We start from the raw sequence: 19,312 nt of genomic DNA on the forward strand, positions 1-19,312 counted from the left end.
GATAATTATATAGGTAAATAAATACGCAAACGAATATGTAAATTAATCAACAAATAAGTAAATGAATAAACAAACAATTAATTGATTAAACAAATAAATGAATAAATAATCAAACAAATATATAAACTGATGAATAAATAAATAAATAAATAGGTAAATAAACAAATAAAATAGATAAATGAATAAATGAACAAATGAATAAGTAAATGAATAAATAGTTTTTTATTCAAAACTGAACCTAGCAGGTATAGTCTCCCTATGTGATAAATATAGACCAATGTTTCCAATTCACAGATGTATACTTCTGGAAGACATAGAGATTAATGGAAAGAACATATTTAAAATGGAGAGAACATATTTAAAACATATACTGTTATGAGGCAAACAATAAATATTCAGGTTATAAAGACCATATATCTCAAACTTAATGTACTACGACAGAAGAACAGACATACAACAAGAGATAAACAGATGCATTGCAGAAGAACAGACATACAACAAGAGATAAACAGATGCATTGCAGAACAACAGACATGCAACAAGAGATAAACCAATGCATTGCAGAAGAACAGACATACAACAAGAGATAAACAGATGCATTGCAGAACAACAGACATACAACAAGAGATAGACAGATGCATTGCAGAACAACAGACATACAAGAGATAAACAGATGCATTGCAGAACAACAGACATACAACAAGAGATAAACAGATGCATTGCAGAAGAACAGACATACAACAAGAGATAAACAGATGAATTGCAGAAGAACAGACATACAACAAGAGATAAACAGATGCATTGCAGAAAACAGACATACAACAATAGATACACAGATGCATTGCAGAACAACAGACATACAACAAGAGATAAACAGATGCATTGCAGAAGAACAGACATACAACAAGAGATAAACAGATGCATTACAGAAGAACAGACATACAACAAGAGATAAACAGATGCACTGCAGAAGAACAGACATACAACATTAGATAAACAGATGCATTGCAGAAGAACAGACATACAACAAGAGATAAACAAATGCATTACAGAAGAACAGACATACAACAAGAGATAAACAGATGCATTGCAGAAGAACAGACATACAACAAGAGATAAACAGATGCATTACAGAACAACAGACATACAACTAGAGATAAACAGATGCATTGCAGAAGAACAGACATACAACAAGAGATAAACAGATGCATTGCAGAAGAACAGACATACAACAAGAGATAAACAGATGCATTGCAGAAGAACAGACATACAACAAGAGATAAACAGATGCATTGCAGAAGAACAGACATACAACAAGAGATAAACAGATGCATTGCAGAAGAACAGACATACAACAAGAAATAAACAGATGCATTGCAGAACAACAGAAATACAAGAGATAAACAGATGCATTGAAGAACAACAGACATAAAACAAGAGATACACAGATGCATTGCAGAAGAACAGACATACAACAAGAGATAAACAGATGAATTGCAGAAGAACAGACATACAACAAGAGATAAACAGATGCATTGCAGAAAACAGACATACAACAATAGATACACAGATGCATTGCAGAACAACAGACATACAACAAGAGATAAACAGATGCATTGCAGAAGAACAGACATACAACAAGAGATAAACAGATGCATTACAGAAGAACAGACATACAACAAGAGATAAACAGATGCACTGCAGAAGAACAGACATACAACATTAGATAAACAGATGCATTGCAGAAGAACAGACATACAACAAGAGATAAACAAATGCATTACAGAAGAACAGACATACAACAAGAGATAAACAGATGCATTGCAGAAGAACAGACATACAACAAGAGATAAACAGATGCATTACAGAACAACAGACATACAACTAGAGATAAACAGATGCATTGCAGAACAACAGACATACAACAAGAGATAAACAGATGCATTGCAGAAGAACAGACATACAACAAGAGATAAACAGATGCATTGCAGAACAACAGACATACAACAAGAGATAAACAGATGCATTGCAGAAGAACAGACATACAACAAGAGATAAACAGATGCATTGCAGAAGAACAGACATACAACAAGAGATAAACAGATGCATTGCAGAAGAACAGACATACAACAAGAGATAAACAGATGCATTGCAGAACAACAGACATACAACAAGAGATAAACAGATGCATTGCAGAAGAACAGACATACAACAAGAGATAAACAGATGCATTACAGAACAACAGACATACAACAAGAGATAAACAGATGCATTGCAGAACAACAGACATACAACAAGAGATAAACAGATGCATTACAGAACAGCAGACATACAACAAGAGATAAACAGATGCATTACAGAACAACAGACATACAACTAGAGATAAACAGATGCATTGCAGAAGAACAGACATACAACAAGAGATAAACAGATGCATTGCAGAACAACAGACATACAACAAGAGATAAACAGATGCACTGCAGAACAGCAGACATACAACAAGAGATAAACAGATGCATTGCAGAAGAACAGACATACAACAAGTTATAAACAGATGCATTGCAGAACAGCAGACATACAACAAGAGATAAACAAATGCATTGCAGAAGAACAGACATACGACAAGAGATAAAGAGATTCATCGCAGAAGAACAGACATACAACAAGAGATAAACAGATGCATTGCATATACCTGTGGGCCATAAAACCACTTAAGGAAGCGTCTTTGGACGGCGAATTCAAAGATTGGGATTACGGGCAAATTGTTTCAGCGATTGAGAGGCTTTCTGGAAGGGAGTAACATATGAGAACTATAGACCAATGTTTCCAATTCACAGATGTATACTACTGAAAGAAATAGAGAGAAATGGAGAGAACATATTTGAAATGGAGAGAACATATTTAAAAGATATACTGTTATGAGGCAAACAATAAATATTCAGGTTATAAAGACCATACATCTCAATCTTAAGGTACTACGACAGAAGAACAGACATACAACAAGAGATAATCAGATGCATTGCATATACCTGTGGGCCATAAAACCACTTAAGGAAGCGTCTTTGGACGGCGAATTCAAAGATTGGGATTACGGGCAAATTGTTTCAGCGATTGAGAGGCTTTCTGGAAGGGAGTAACATATGAGAACTATAGACCAATGTTTCCAATTCACAGATGTATACTACTGAAAGAAATAGAGAGAAATGGAGAGAACATATTTGAAATGGAGAGAACATATTTAAAAGATATACTGTTATGAGGCAAACAATAAATATTCAGGTTATAAAGACCATACATCTCAATCTTAAGGTACTACGACAGAAGAACAGACATACAACAAGAGATAATCAGATGCATTGCATATACCTGGGCGCCATGAAACCACTTAAGGAAGCGTCTTTGGACGGCGAACTCAAAGATTGGGATTAGGGGCAAATTGTTACAGTGAATAAGAGGCTTTCTGGAAGGGAGTAACTTGAAAACTGTAATTTGGAAGGGCCACTCCCACCGAAGCGAGGCGAGAAGCGAAGTCCCTCAGGGATCGATGCTGGCACCCGTCATGCGCAGCGTTGGTTTGAATGATTTAACACACGGGTTCTTAACCTTTATCCAGACACCCGCTGGGCTCTCCAACACGTCCCCATATATCCTTATCCAGACTGCAAACCATCAGTGTTATTGTCAGTTTTATTAGCTGTGAGGGGATGTTAGTGGTTTGGTTTTATTTTACATATAGAAGAGAGCTAAGAACAAAGGAAACGATAACGATAAAGGTATACATATATACATACATATGTACGCACATACATATATACTTACATACAAACATATAAACATAAATACATATATACATACATATACAAATATATAAGCATACATATACACACACATACAAACATAAACATAGATACGTATATACATACATACATGCATGCATACATACGCACGTGTAATACATACATACATACCTACATACATACATACATACATATATTACATACATACATCACATGCATACATTACATACATACATTACATACATACATACATACATCACATGCATACATTACATACATACATATATACGTACATGCATACTTACATAAGTACATAAATGTACATACATACATACGCACACACACACACACATACACATACTCAAATACAATCATTAATGATAATAACACACACCGAGACAAGGGTGATGGACGGCGGGTCGAAGCGAATCGATTGTCTGATAAACCGAAATCAGTCGATACCTTCCAGAGATGAAGAACGTCCACGCCTTGTCATCCTCCATGCCAGCCACCTACTGCACTCTCCTTAAACTACCAAACTACCTTGTCTGAAGCGTCGAAGACGTACACAATCACCCCCGAGGTGCGGTTCTTCTTATGGTCAAAATAAGAATATTCTGTCTGTCTTTTCAGGTATTTATTTATCTGGTAAAATCTGGCATCGATGAGGAAAAGGTCGCCAAGTTGCACGAACTGTGTAAAGTAGGTGATCAAGTCAAAGCTCGAGTTGTTCAGTTTTGTATCGTTCTGGTGTTCTAGAACGTTCTTTTCTAGTCTCAAATGAGATGAAATATGGTTCGACTAAAAAGAAAATATCTAGTCATTAAGGTCCATCCTACTTCACATGCAGGGTACCTGAGGTTCTATCAAATATTCCAAACACAGAACAGACGCAAGTTAGTAGAGAGAATGATAGATTTGAGAAACGAAAATGAAGAACACATGACAAAACGCGGTGAACTTACGATATAGAAACTAAGTATTTCGTTCTAAGCCTTGGAACACGGCACACGCTGATTATCCGTATAGGGGTGTACTCCAGTTGTCCATCAAGGCTTTGTAGTCAGGTGTTGTTGATCGACAGCTTCTTCGAATTAAATGTAGTACACTTTTTCTCTTTTACAAGTCTAAAGGCGTTTTTGATTAGTTGAGGGACAACTTCTATCCTAAGTTGGGTCAAGGTAAACCAAAGTTGGGTTAAGGTAAACTAAGATCTCATTCACGCCGGAATATCTCTCAGCATTTAACATAAGAAAATCCATACAGATCACCATAGTATAAGAACTCCGGGGGAATTATTAAAAAGGTGGTCGATGTGGTTATCCAGCCATGTACAGTACATTCACAAACTCACATGGACTCATGGATGAAGATATACTGGCAACCCGTTCTACACTTTCTTTGTATTATTTGTGGTACTATAATGAGTTACAATGATAAGCATGTTGATAGGAGACCTTTTGGTACACAAGGAGGTTGGATGGTGAAAAAGAAAGGTGTTTAAGTGTTGATCCAAGTGAATTCTAAAATATTTAATTGTATTGCATTCAATTGCCTCTGTTGGAAGTTTATTCCATTCATACTCAAACCTGACGAAAGAATGGGACACAGAATATCTCTGAAGTGTATTTTCACATTCTCTTTTTGGTTTCTTCCCTGCCAACTAGAAAATATGACATTGTCAGAACTTTTGCTGAAGAAATAGGATGCGAATCGAGTCGCTTGTGTTCGCTGTCTTACTGTACATCTGTTAGGCACGGAGACTGAATACTGACGTCTCTGATACAATGTGTCTTTGGATAATTTTAGGTTATTGCTTCTATGACTTTGTATCAAATCAACGACCGTCCTGCGAGATTCAACTAAGGCAGTTGTTCCTAAACTTTTTTCAGTTTGTTACCCAATTTAACATGCCACATTAAACATGTTACCCCTTTCACAAAATGTGGTCGACATTGATATATGTGGCTAAATTGAAACACTAGAGATAATTTCGTTTATTTATTGTATCTGAACTTTGTGCATCTCTAATGACTACTGCCAAAGATGTCGAGAACATCAGTGGGATGGATGGAGTTGCATGCTTTGAAGCTAGTTGAGAAATTCTTAGCTTCTTGATTTTCAGAATTATTATTATTATTTTTCTGTCACCCCTCCGTTACTCCCGAAAATTTGTTAAATTACTCCCAGGAAATAATTTAACCGCCGGGGGTAATTTACTCCCAGTTTGGGAACCACTGAACTAAGGCCTGGTACAAGCATATTTTGTGAAAATCATCCTCGCCTATATGGGAATGTGGTAATGCCTTATATTGAGTTCACTCACCGGATGATCTCCACAGAGGCAACTTCGATGGAAAAGACGAAGGGGATGCGTACAAGACTCACGGCTGGTGCAAACCTATCAATCCTGCCGAGAACTGTTTGGAATGGGAAGGGTTACTGCATGGGAGCTTTTCCAAAGCCGCCGTGGGGAATGACGTCAGTGCGTGAGTGGAGCGACACGTTCATGGTATTTGCTCCCCATTGATTGGTTGACTGATGGATGGATTGATGGATTGATTGAATGTATCAACGTAACCAAGGAATTCATGACCATTATAAAACGGCAATTGCGTTTGACTGGATAGCAGATTAAGTTTAAGATCTGCAAGTAGATTTAAACAGTCTAGTTTAAATTGAGACCAAAATAAACGTGAGAAAAAACTCGCTGAATGAATTTCGTGAGAGAGAATATTGATTTATGATCACTTATAGACTGGAAATGTTCCACCAGGCGGAGCCGTCATAAGCTTTGTTCAGGTTAAATCTAGACTGTTCTATTTATATGAAGGATGGCTTATATATGTCTATGTAGGAAGAAAGAAAAAGAAAGAAAGAAAGAAAAAAGAGAAAATATTCTAATACTGAACCACATAATAGCATTATTATATCAACTAGGCCTGCAGCACAAAATTTCGTTTATTTTTCTTTTATTGTCGTTTTTGTGCCATTTTCTGTCAGCCTGGTAAAGTAATTGATGGATTTCGTTCAGACAGACGCCAAACGCTATTATCCATCTTCTAATTGGCCCACTTTGTTTACAAAGACGGAGTATGTCGACAGGAGACCTTTTGGTCCATATCTAGGACGGATGCGAAAAAAATAATAATAAATGAATAAATAAAAACTATAATAATGTAAATAACAAATAAAATACATGAATTATAATGACTATATTCTAAGCAGTGAAATGTAAGTTACCATTAGATAAACATTCCAAAAGGTATTATCTTATCCAGGAAGAGCGTTAATGGCCTTCTAGCCCGCTTCAACATCTCATCACGCCATCATTCATTATATTAAATGATGGCGTGATAAATGAATAAATTGACAGATAAATGATAATTATCATTTATCTGTCAATTTATTATTATTTACTATTTACCTGTTTGTTTATTATTTAACGTTACCTATTTATTTATCTACGTATTTCATTTATAATTATTTATATTATTATAATTTTTATTGATTAATTAATTTTTTTTTATCATGTATTTTTTTACATCCGACCTAGTTATGGACCAAAAGGTCTCCTGCCGGCATGTCCCTCCTCTGTAATCTAGTGGTCACGTGGCGTTCTCTCTCTCTCTCTCTCTCTCTCTCTCTCTCTCTCTCTCTCTCTCTCTCTCTCTCTCTCTCTCTCTCTCTCTCTCTCTCTCTCTCTCTCTCTCTCTCTCTCTCTCTCTCTCTCAGGAACAACAGCAGCGGTAGTTTGGCGGTTACATTTTAATCGAAGCGGTTGCTGTCAACGCGTCGCATCTGACCTTTGTGACTTCCTTTCCCCCTCCCTCGTGGATTCGTGGGCCCTCGAGCACACTCGACTCGTTTCGCCATGACGACAACACATTATGTCTTCTCTTTCTTCTTCTTTTTCTTTCTGCCTCTTCTTCTTTTTCTTCTTCTTCTTCTTCTTCTTCTTCTTCTTCTTCTTCTTCTTTTTCTTCTTATTCTTTTTTATCTTTTTTGTTTCTTCTTTTTCTTCCTTTTCATCTACTATTTTTTATTCTTCTTCATCTTTTCTTCTTCTTTTTCTTCTTCTTCTTCTTCTTCCTCTTTTCTTCTTCTTCTTCTTCTTCTTCTTCTTCTTCTTCATCTTTTCTTCTTCTTTTTCTTTTTCTTCTTCTTCTTCTTATTATGATTTATTTATTCATATTTATCATTATCATTATTTCTTTCAGAGAAGTGTGAGACTGGACACAATTGCCTTCTAACTGCGTGATCAGGGGCCGTATCCACAAATACTAACAAATTATAGGAAATCACTTCCAACGTAATAAAAAGTCTCTAAAAAACCTCTAAAGCCATTTTACATTATTTTCATCTCGCCTCGAAGACTTGTATTAATACAACTTCTACTCTAACTCCTAAAAAAATTGGCGTATGATAATTGTATCAGTAATCGTTATTGCCTTTGAAAAATAACAGGAATGGTTATTATCATATAGCTTACTTTGTAAATTACGAGGATTGCATATTTCCCGCCATTTTTGGTATCGCCATCATAAATATCCATCTTACACGACCTTAGCAAAATCAAGTTGAGAAACGACAGTGACTAAGAAGAAACTGTACTAGACCAGCAAAAATGAATTTCCCTTCTATTAAGATAATTTAAGGAAAAGCGATTGGGACAACAACAACAAAAAGTGGACGGAAAATATCAAATAAGGAGAAGAAATGTGAAACAAACAAGTGGATCAATACTACACTTTCTTTGATATATAAAAAAAAAAAAAACAGAAAAACTAAAAGTTGCTTTATTGTCCTATCGAAAACCCGGAAATAATTACAGAAAAGAGTGACAAATATGTGTGTATGTGTGTGTGTGTGTGTGTATTCACCTTGGTCTTTGGATCACGTGTTGGACTCGTGATCGACAGCTATTTCCCTCATGGAAGAGAGCTCAGAGCTCGTAGGTCCGATCTATGGGTAATGCTATGACCTTTCACACACACACACACACACACCCAACTCCCTGCCCACGAGAGTCAGAGTAACGACCCGAAGCACAGCGATACCAAAATAATTTCGGCCCTGGGCAGGATTCGAACCAGGTACTGCGAGCACCACCGTACTTCCCAGTCCAGCGCTCTACCAACCGCGCCTCCGTGTGTGTGTGTGTGTGTGTGTGTCGGAGGAAAGGTATGACATTTGATCCATAAGGTACAAAGATGTGAGGGATGATAAATGGATTATGGGTGGATGATAAATGTATTATGGGTGGATGTGGAAGGCGTGGGGCAAGTATATGTCTCAATTCGGACGTCTCCTCCTCCCCACTAATAAAATGGAAAAGGCTTTTGTTACGTAGATATAATTTTCTATTCCTTTATATGCCTTTCTTCCTCTCTCTTTAATAATTATCTTGCTCTCTTCTTTTATCTCTTTTGCTTCCATATTTCTCTCGAAAATGCTCGGCAATAAAAGTGTATCTATAGTTAATGAAATAACGCGGCTGACAGTTTGTTACTCTAAAGATATTAGTTTTACTGTTACTATGTTCGTCTCCTGAGTTGGACATCTGGCTTTAAAATCTCGTACTTCACTTAATAAGCCACATACAATATTACTACGGTGCTCAGGAAGTAGTATCTTTTAACTAACTCCTTAAATGCATATTTCCTCAAAATAGCTTTCCTTGAGTATGAAGTACGACAAAAATCTAATTTTTTGCCCTGCCATCTTGTCCTCTAGAATTGTTCTTAGCTTTGGTGGAAGGTCTTACGAAGGATTTCTAATTTTGAAAGTACTTTTAAGATATATGAGCTTTTATGAACAACTTTGACCTTGAGAGAGATTGTTAGCTACTAGAATTGTTTACAAATGTGGCCCCAGCTGTGTGTTTATAATAGTTTTCCAGGGCTACAATACATTGCCGCAATATACGCACGCACGCACACAAAGCGACGTGCATGCACGCATAAACACACGCACGCAAGCACGGACGTCCACACGTACATACACACGCACATAAACACGCACACAAACACACACACACACACACACACACACACACACACACACACACACACACACACACACACACACACACACACACACACACACACACACACACACACACACACACACACACACACATATTCACACTCACACATGCTCATGCCCACACTCGCATACATTCACACTCTCTCTCTCTCTCTCTCTCTCTCTCTCTCTCTCACTCTCTCTCTCTCTCTCTCTCTCTCTCTCTCTCTCTCTCTCTCTCTCTCTCTCTCTCTCTCTCTCTCTCACACACACACACACACACTCACACACACACACACACACACACACACACACACACTCTCTCTCTCTCTCTCTCTCTCTCTCTCTCACACACACACACACACACACACACACTCACACACACACACACACACACACACACACACACACTCACACACACACACACACACACACACACACACACACACACACACACACACACACACACACACACACACACTCTCTCTCTCTCTCTCTCTCTCTCTCTCTCTCTCTCTCTCTCTCTCTCTCTCTCTCTCACACACACACACACACACACACACACACACACACACACACACACACACACACACACACACACACACACACACACACACACACACATTTTGTGTGTGTGTGTCCTCGCGAGAGATTATGCATAAATATATAAATAGTCATTCTCTGTGTACTATTTTTCCAGTTGTACTCCAGTTTTATTTTCCATTCCCTCAGACGTGCGTCCCATGCCCCTGAAGGCCTGCATGCCTTGAGGAATTCTCCAGGACATCGAAGAGAACGCCAACAGGAGCACCATGGGAGAGGAAGAGAGTGTCAAAGTGGCCGTCAGGGTCCGACCATTCATATCCTTTTAAGACTCAACTTGAATGGCGTCCGGCCACGGCATCCAATTTTCACTCTCTGACGCAAAGTATTGTACAGATTGATTTCCTGACGCGCACGCTGGCAGTGGCTGCTCGGTTCATTGATTGGGGTGCTTGTGTGTTCTTGACTTCTTTTCTGAGTAATACAGACCCCTGGCGCCAACGTAGAAGTAGAGTTTTGTGCCTGTTTTGGGTGTAGTTAGGCATCAGTTACTGATGTCTATGTTGATATGATTTGAGGAGTGATTTATTACAGATATGGGAAAAATAATGTAAAGTACGTGTTTGTTATTTGTACCTATTGTAGTGGTATTTGGATCGATATGAGTATTGGATATGGCTGTGGGTGTTCTGCACTGGTTTGAATCAGGATTTTATTTACTGTAAGGTACTTTTGTCAAAAAAAAAAAAAAATGGCGGCTCACTGGGCCAATTCTCTCGTCGCGAGTTCGTTCGAGTGAAAATGACTTCGGTTACGATCGTTTGTTTTTCAAATTTCCAAATGCTAGATTACTCTTGCGTCATATAGTTAGAAGCTGAATGACGAACTAAGTTCTTACGGAAATCTAGAATATTGTCACCGAAGTCGTTTCTACTCAAACGAGGTAGCAAATTCAAGTAGCAAAATCAAGTAGCAAAATCAAAACCAAGTAGCAAAATCAAAATCAAGTAGCAAATGTCAAGTATCCCACCAAAGATCCATGATTTATTAGATCTTTTTTATACTGCACTAGATACATTCTTGTACTATGATTTCGAAAATCCATTTTCGAGCATTTAATTTCTCTGATGACAACTGTGTCTGAGTATCGTTTGTAAACTGAATGCATAAGACAGGTCAACTTCTATTTTACGTGATCTTCATTTATATTGTTCTTTTTATTGCATATTTCTTGCTCTATTGCGGTTGTAATGTCAAGGCGGTGTGAAGCTAATCCCAATTTATCTTGTAAAGTCTTGCTAGTTCATATCCAAGACTCATAAACGCACTATTAGTAATGAAATAAGTAATAAGTAATATCATACATGAATCATACCGCTGGAAGTTTTATAATAAATGTAGCTACAATAAATACAATATTGATTGAAAATAGTAAGTAACCGTACAAAAAAAAAGTTTGCGTGAATCAATGAAATGGCCTATAAATTCGAAAGCTGCATTAGAAATGTATATAGATATAACACAATTCATTTCTGATGAAAAAAAAAATTGTCGGCCAGTGTTATTTTATAACAGAAGTTAGTGCACAAAAGATTATAATAACAGGTCAGCTAATTATGGTGGCGAAGCAGGTAAGGATTTGGAGAGGTGTCAAATCACCCTACACGCCATTTGTTCGTATAATACATGGAGGTAAAGTTAAATGATAAACTCCATCTGAAATGCAGTTACCATTGCCGTTTCGGTGGTGATAGAGAGCTAAAGAAATAAATGAAAAATAAAATAATAACAATGATAATAATGATAAAATTATATGTATGTATATATATATATATATATATATATATATATGTATATATATATATATATATATATATATATATATATATATATATTGGGGTCACCGCGGAGCTACAGACGTCTGGCGAATTCGTTATGCGTTTGAGGGATCAATCTTTCAGAAACTTCGTCTAGCCTGAAGTTCTCGTTCAATAACTATTATAGCTATTTACAAAATTCTCTTGCGTTTGCACTCGCAGAATTAATAAAAAGCGGTGCTCTGTTGAAGGAGGTAAGATCCTTGATGTGGAATTGTATTTTTCAAGACCCAATGTCTAGAGCTGGGCGCGTTCCTCAGTGCGTTCCTATGTGCGTTTATGATTAAAAAGCGTTGCTCTGTTGAAGGAAGTAAGATCCTGGATGTGGAATTGGATCTTTCAAGACCCAATGTCTAGGGCTGGGCGCGTTCCTCAGTGCGTTCCTATGTGCGTTTATAATTATAAAGCGTTGCTCTGTTGAAGGAAGTAAGATCCTGGATGTGGAATTGGATCTTTCAAGCCCCAATGTCTAGAGCTGGGCGCGTTCCTCGGTGCGTTCCTATGTGCGTTTATATATGCATTCCTATGCGCGTTTATATATGCATTCCTTTGAGCGTTCCTCGGTTTACTGACTGGCTTGACTGCTCAGGACACCGAGGAACGCACCTATGAACGCATCGGGGAACGCGCTCAGCTCTGCCTATGTTATCCTTTTCTACAATCTATTAAGTATGAGCTCAAAAATATTAGCCTCTGTTTCACAGTATATAAAGCCAGAGTTACGATAAAATGTGCTAATTATTTATGACAGTAATTCGGGTCATCTTCACGAACTCCACCATCAGGAGGCTAGGACAGTGCCCCTTACAGAGGGCTTTATAGCGTGGAAGTTAATAAATCATGCCCTTGGTCCAGCTCGCTGGAGGCAGGGTTCGAACCCACGTCACCTCGACCTCCGCCGCAAGTAGCGACGCTCTAAACCGCTAGCCAACGAGGGTCTAATCAAATGTATCTTTCGAAATTTTCTATTATGGTATGAGTGACATGACAAATTTCCATGTGTGTGTGATTCACCATGGTCTTAGATCACGTGTAAAACAGACCTGAGTTTTACGCTTTTCTTTGCCAAAGAACAAGGACGTTGGGTAACGCGTTGGGTAACTTAATAAATAGATTAAGTGCCGGGTGTGAACAAGAATGCAATACTGTGTTGTTTGCGAGTCGCTCGCTGCCATATGCAAGGTGAAACTCGATTCCTGGAATCGATTAAGATCTTGTAACTTCCTTCTTACTTCACGCGCTCAGACACAACACCTTACACGCTCTGGAGATTCGAAGATTTATGTACGTTTCGAAACGCTTCGATACGTTATGATTTTGAGAAATTAACTTTTCTCCCACTTTGTTTTTTAATGTTCGTAACATCAACAAGTACGACTTTGTTGTGGAGATTTTTTTTTTCTTTTGTTGACACGGGGCCGACTTCTTTTTTTAATGTTCGTAACATCAACAAATACGACTTTGCTGTGGAGATTTTTTTTCTCTTGTCGACACGGGGCTAGTTTAGTAGCCGATAGTGCTAGTGACTTGTAAACTATCCCTCCACTTGCCCAGTGTCAATGGAAAATTAGTAAACTTGCCTTCAAACTATTCTAGTGTCAACACTTACTTGATGGGTCCGTTAACTTGCATCTAGAACTATCGGCTACTAAACTAGCCCCGTCCGGGCCTCGAGACTTCTATTAGTAGTATTTACAAAGAAAAAAGAAAATGGAAAACGTAGGTATGGGACTTTGTGGATTCAAAAATTGCATTAGTAGATATAAAAATATTGCCAAAGAGTTGCAGAAGACATATCTGCTGGAAATATTTAAGCTCCATAGCCAATGATGATAGTGTCATACATCAGGTATGGTACAGTAACAAGTAATTTTTTCACCCAACCAGAGTTTTATGTTACAAAATTCAAAACTTTTTGTCTGACAACTCTTTTACGCTTTCAAGAAAATTACCTAAATTTAAGCTCAATATCACATAGGAAAACATATCACGTACTCGGCAAAAAATAAATCATACTGACATTTTAAGGACTGTAACGTGGGTTGAAACTTTTGCACGTGACTTACGAGTGACTTAGGGCTCAGTCACACCAAACTTACAACCTGTTTCCGACCACCGGCGACTAGATGGTCTCCGGACAGTTGCAGGTAATCTTTGGAAGTCGCCGGTAGTCGGTAACAAGATAGATAAATAGATAGAACGATAGATAGATATATTACAACACACACTGAATAGTCCCCAGTACATAGATTTTCATCTTATCAACCACATTAACTTTTTCCATTTCAATTCCTTGCATAGGTTTTGTGTCGCCGACCGATCGCTTGATTTTCGGTCGAAGGTGGTCGATGTGACTGGGGCTTTAACGAAATAAAACGACTAATCATTGTAAATTGTGTTCGTTTTATTCGCAGTTGTGTAGCTATATGCAGTCAATAACTCTTATATTCCAAGTGCCCGTTCCCTACAGAACATGAAGCACAATTTCTCTTCTATACAACATTTTCTTTGCGTTCATTCCTAGATATACTTATCCACTCAAATGTCGACTTTTTTCAACTCTATACGTCACCTCCACATCCATTCCCTCAATCTCTATATGTTCTCAATCGTTTTACCTTTCAGTTACATCCACCATTCCACCAACGGCATTCCTTGTACATTTTGTAGCCTCATTTTACCCATATTACCATTTTATTACCCATTTTACCTATTACCCATTACCATTACCCATTTTATTACCCATATTACCCATTTTTACCCATATTTACTCACAACTACTTCCATCTCTCCCCAGAATAATACTTAATCCCAAAGTCACCAATTCACAACAGCTGATTCATTTATAACTCTCAATGTAGGAGACGACCACAGAATTCATGGCTGGAAGGGCAAGTTGATCCAACCTGTCGAGAGTTGTTTGGGATAGGAAGGGTGCTTGCATGGAACCTTGCTCAGAGAGGCCGTGGGTACTGGCGCCCGGGTGTGAGTGGACCAAAGCGCCCCCTAGCATATGCCCTCAATGGGTGATTTATATCTCACATCCCTCGACTTTCTCCCACTGTTTCCAAACCTCTGTCTAACAAACGAATTTACTTCTTTATCATTACATCCATTTGCACATTGGACAACAATAGCGACATCACATAACCCTGATGCAACCCTACATACACCTCAGACTATTCACTATCATAATTTCCGATCCTGACATACCCATGATTTATTTCACAGTTTCCAAAATACATTTGCAACACACGTCACAGCAGTTTTCTATCAACCCTATCATACGCTTTCTCCAAGTCAAAGCCTTACCAACCACACTCCACAAGCTTATCCCTCTAGAACTACCACATTCATACTTATCCTCCTTATACAACATGAATTTACATGTACTTTATTTTCGCGAAGTCTATCAAATAAATCATGATGTGTGGTAGGGGTTATTAATCATTTATCACCAAAAGTATGATATTAAAAAGAAATCGATAGATTGACGGTAAACTCTGTTTTTCAGTCGTTTTGTTAATGTGTATTAATTAGCCAAACTAGACAATACCACTTGTAGAAAATAACTACACTTTATTTATTCGTATTTTATTACGAAGCGTCAAGGAAAAATCTTTACAGCGCGCCTCCAAAGTCATTCTAGGATTGACGTCATCAGCTAAGTTTTACGTGGCGCGAAAATTGAATACGTTTCACGGGTTGTTGATTTTTATTTAAGGACTGCGTAATAAGCAGGTAAGGTTGAAAAGAAAACAGGCATTGAATTTATCTGTTAGTGTTGTTGTTGTTATTATTATTATTATTATCATTATTATTATTTCAGCCTAGTTTACGGAAACAATTATAGTTTATCCATTTACATATATATTTTTTTTTTACAAAACGCCATGAAAAAATCTTAACAGCGCGCTCCGACGGTTGTTCTAGGATTGACGTCATCAACCTAGCTGTAAATGGCGCGAAATTTGAAATGTGTCCCATGGGGTGCTGACTTTTATTGTTATTATCATTAAATCTTTCCATCCTAGTTTATGGAAAATCTTGACCCTGTCGGTTTCTCTTTAAATTTTCTGTTCTATAAAAAAACACGGATATGTTAATATCTTATTTGCACGAAACCCACGTGGAACATTGGGTTGCATTCCTGCTTTGAGCGCGATTGGCCTGAATTCGATCTCCGGGAAGTGATAGGCAATTGTTTAAATCGCGTTTTCATAGCTTTCAAATCTCGTCTGCAACGACGGATATCATAAGTGAAGTATACAAATGTCGCATTATAGTCCTAACACCACCTTTCATTGGTTTCAGATACTTTTCACAAACACAAATATTCTAACACGCTCAACAACACGCACTTTGCACCAAGCATACAATGTTATCAGGTACTTATGTTACTTATATTAATTTTTTTTCTCAAAATACTTCAAAACAACTGTTACTGCACTGGTCTCAACTTCCCCTTGATCTTGAATTTCAAATTGATTTAAAGTTGTTTGTTTTAATTCCACTTAATTTTGACAGTATGGTATACGCATTACTAAAGCTATTTTATGATATTTTTGATTCACAATGGAACATGTCTTGTCGGGAACGACAAAGGATTATTGTCGTGAGTACTTAACTCTCCTCACTAGCTTTCATAAATAATTCCCGAGGTCGTCAGGTCGAGCAACATGCCTTGGCCCTCCTTGCCATGTATGCCACGTGGCACTTAAAACAAACACAATCCATCGTTCTTTTAACATCTGTGTTTTAATGATGGTAAGATAAGAATGGTCTTCGTAATAGCCCGGTTATTTGGAGTGTTACAAAGATACCATCGATTTTAACATGATCTTTTTATTTGTAGTTACATTAAGTAACCACTCACAGGGTTGTTGATCAAATCTGTCGAGAGTTGTTTTGAATGGGATGGGAAGGGTGACTGTATGGGAGCTTGCCCCTCGGGAGACCGTTGGGACTGGCCCCAGCGTGTGAGTGAAGTAACGCGCTCCCTGGTGTATGCCGCCCTCCAATTAATGATGATTAATGATGACATAAAGTGTGGGTGATTTGTCACTACGGAACCCAAAAATTCCAGGAATCACTGGAAGACTGTTTTACGAGTTATGTGTTAGGGGGTCGTTACTTGCGACGAAGGTCGAGAGGGATGGCGGTTCGAACCCTGCCGCTGGCGAAGTTGGACCAAGGGCATGGTTCATTGAATTCCATGCTACAAAGTCCTCTGTAAGGGGCACCGTCCTAGCCATAGGGAGGGGGGGGGGGAGTTTGTGACGTCAAACCATATCATCATCATCATCGTTGTTTGTATCGGGGACATTTTTTGCTCTGTGCACAAACAAAATCCTTTCTCATTGCCAATCCTTGCATGGTACTCCTTACATAAGAACATAAGAGTGGAGGTGACTGTAAGAGACCATAAGGCCTACACTAGGCAGTTCCATGTCTCTTACCACCTGTCATCCCAATTCATGAAGTTATTTAATCTTCCTTTAAAACAACTAATTGGTTCAGCGTTCAATAAATGGTTACTAAGTCAATTTCATTCGTTAACCACCCTATTTGTAAAACAATTCTTGCATATTTCTTTCTTAAACATAAATTGGTCAAATTGAAATCCATTACTACGATTTTTTTTTAGCAGTTGGTTAAAAGAAGTCCTGCCCTACGGTCTTGATATGATAACCTTGTTTGCATCATCCTTGTTAAAGCCCTTGGCCCATTTGAATACCTCTATTAGATCCCCCCCGTACTCTTTGTCTTTCTAGATCAGCGATTCCCAAACTATGGGTCGCGACCCAAACTATGGGTCGCGAAGTGTTCAACAATGGGTCGCGAGACCTTCTTAGAAAAAAAAATAATTTCAATCAAAAGCTTCCCCACACTTACGCATAAAACCAAACTAAGCTAAACTAAATTGCTTTTTGGTGATTGGGTCGCCACATCCTCACCGGATCTGGATTTGGGTCGCGGACAAAAAAAAAGTTAGGGAACCACTGCTCTAGAAATTGTAAGTTAATCTGCGTAAACCTGTCATCGTATGGTAAATTTCGAAGTTCCGTCTGGGGTGCGGACTGCATAGATGTGGCGGCACACTAGGCTAGCATGCTACTTGCTTTTGCTACTTGCTTTTGCTACTTGTTTATGCTACTTGCTTTTGCTACCTACTTTTGCTACTTGCTTTTGCTACTTGCTTTTGCTACTTGATTTGAGTAGAAACGAATTCGGTGACAATATTCTAGACTTCCGTGAAAGCATCTCAACAATGTGTCTAACATTCGTACTCTAGGTTCAACTTCTCTTAGTTCGTCGTTCAGCTTCTCACTATAAAAAGCAAAACATTAGGACATTTAACATTAGGAATTTTGAAAAACAAAAGATCGTAACCGAAGTCGCTTCTACTCAAAGAAAGTAGCAAAAGCAAGTAGCATGCTAGTGAAAAATGCCTAGTGTGCCGCCACCGTACGGAGATATTCTTAAAAAAACACTTTCCTTATATAAATCTTATATAAATCTTACGGTGGTATTCTTAAAAAAAAATCTTTCCTTAAATAAATCTTTCCCTTCCAAGGATTTATATAAGATTTATATAAGGAAAGAATTTTTTAAGAATACCACCCTTATGACCCAGAGTAACGCATTTTTCTTTTATGATTGGCTAATATTTACTTGTAGAAGAATAGCGATCTCTTTTTATTTTTACTATTTCTCCTTCCGTAGGATGCTGTCCTCAATTACAAAGGAATACAAAGGATTACAAAGGAGGAGCATGCCGACAGGAGACTTTTTGGTCCATAACTAGGTCGGATGCGAAAAAATCATAATAATGATAAATAAATTAATAAACAAATAAATAAATGAATAAATGAATAAATGAATAAATGAATAAATAAATGAATAGATAGATAAATAAATAAATAAATAAATAAATTATAATGATATAGATAATAATGAATAGATAAATGAATAGGTAAGGTTAAATGATAAACAAATAAATAAATGAATAAATAGACGTTGGTTATTAGCGACTACATTATTAATACCCTACATCCGTTATTTTTC

The 19,312-nt window shown here is 37.7% G+C and overlaps 1 long non-coding RNA gene across 1 annotated transcript in view; it reads left to right on the top strand.

Moving 5' to 3' along the window:
- The window catches only part of LOC143019735 (uncharacterized), a 41,602-nt gene extending 22,495 nt beyond the window's left edge, over nt 1–19,107 (top strand). The window contains exons 2-3 of the long non-coding RNA XR_012965858.1: nt 10,557–10,752; nt 18,971–19,107. This is a non-coding gene — a long non-coding RNA (uncharacterized LOC143019735). The remainder of the gene's footprint in view (nt 1–10,556; nt 10,753–18,970) is intronic.
- The last annotated feature ends 205 nt before the right edge of the window (nt 19,108–19,312 follow it).

This window comes from Oratosquilla oratoria, chromosome 38 (genome assembly GCF_046742065.1).
Source record: "Oratosquilla oratoria isolate Oo_2021 chromosome 38, ASM4674206v1, whole genome shotgun sequence".
In the NCBI taxonomy this organism is placed as follows: domain Eukaryota; kingdom Metazoa; phylum Arthropoda; class Malacostraca; order Stomatopoda; family Squillidae; genus Oratosquilla; species Oratosquilla oratoria.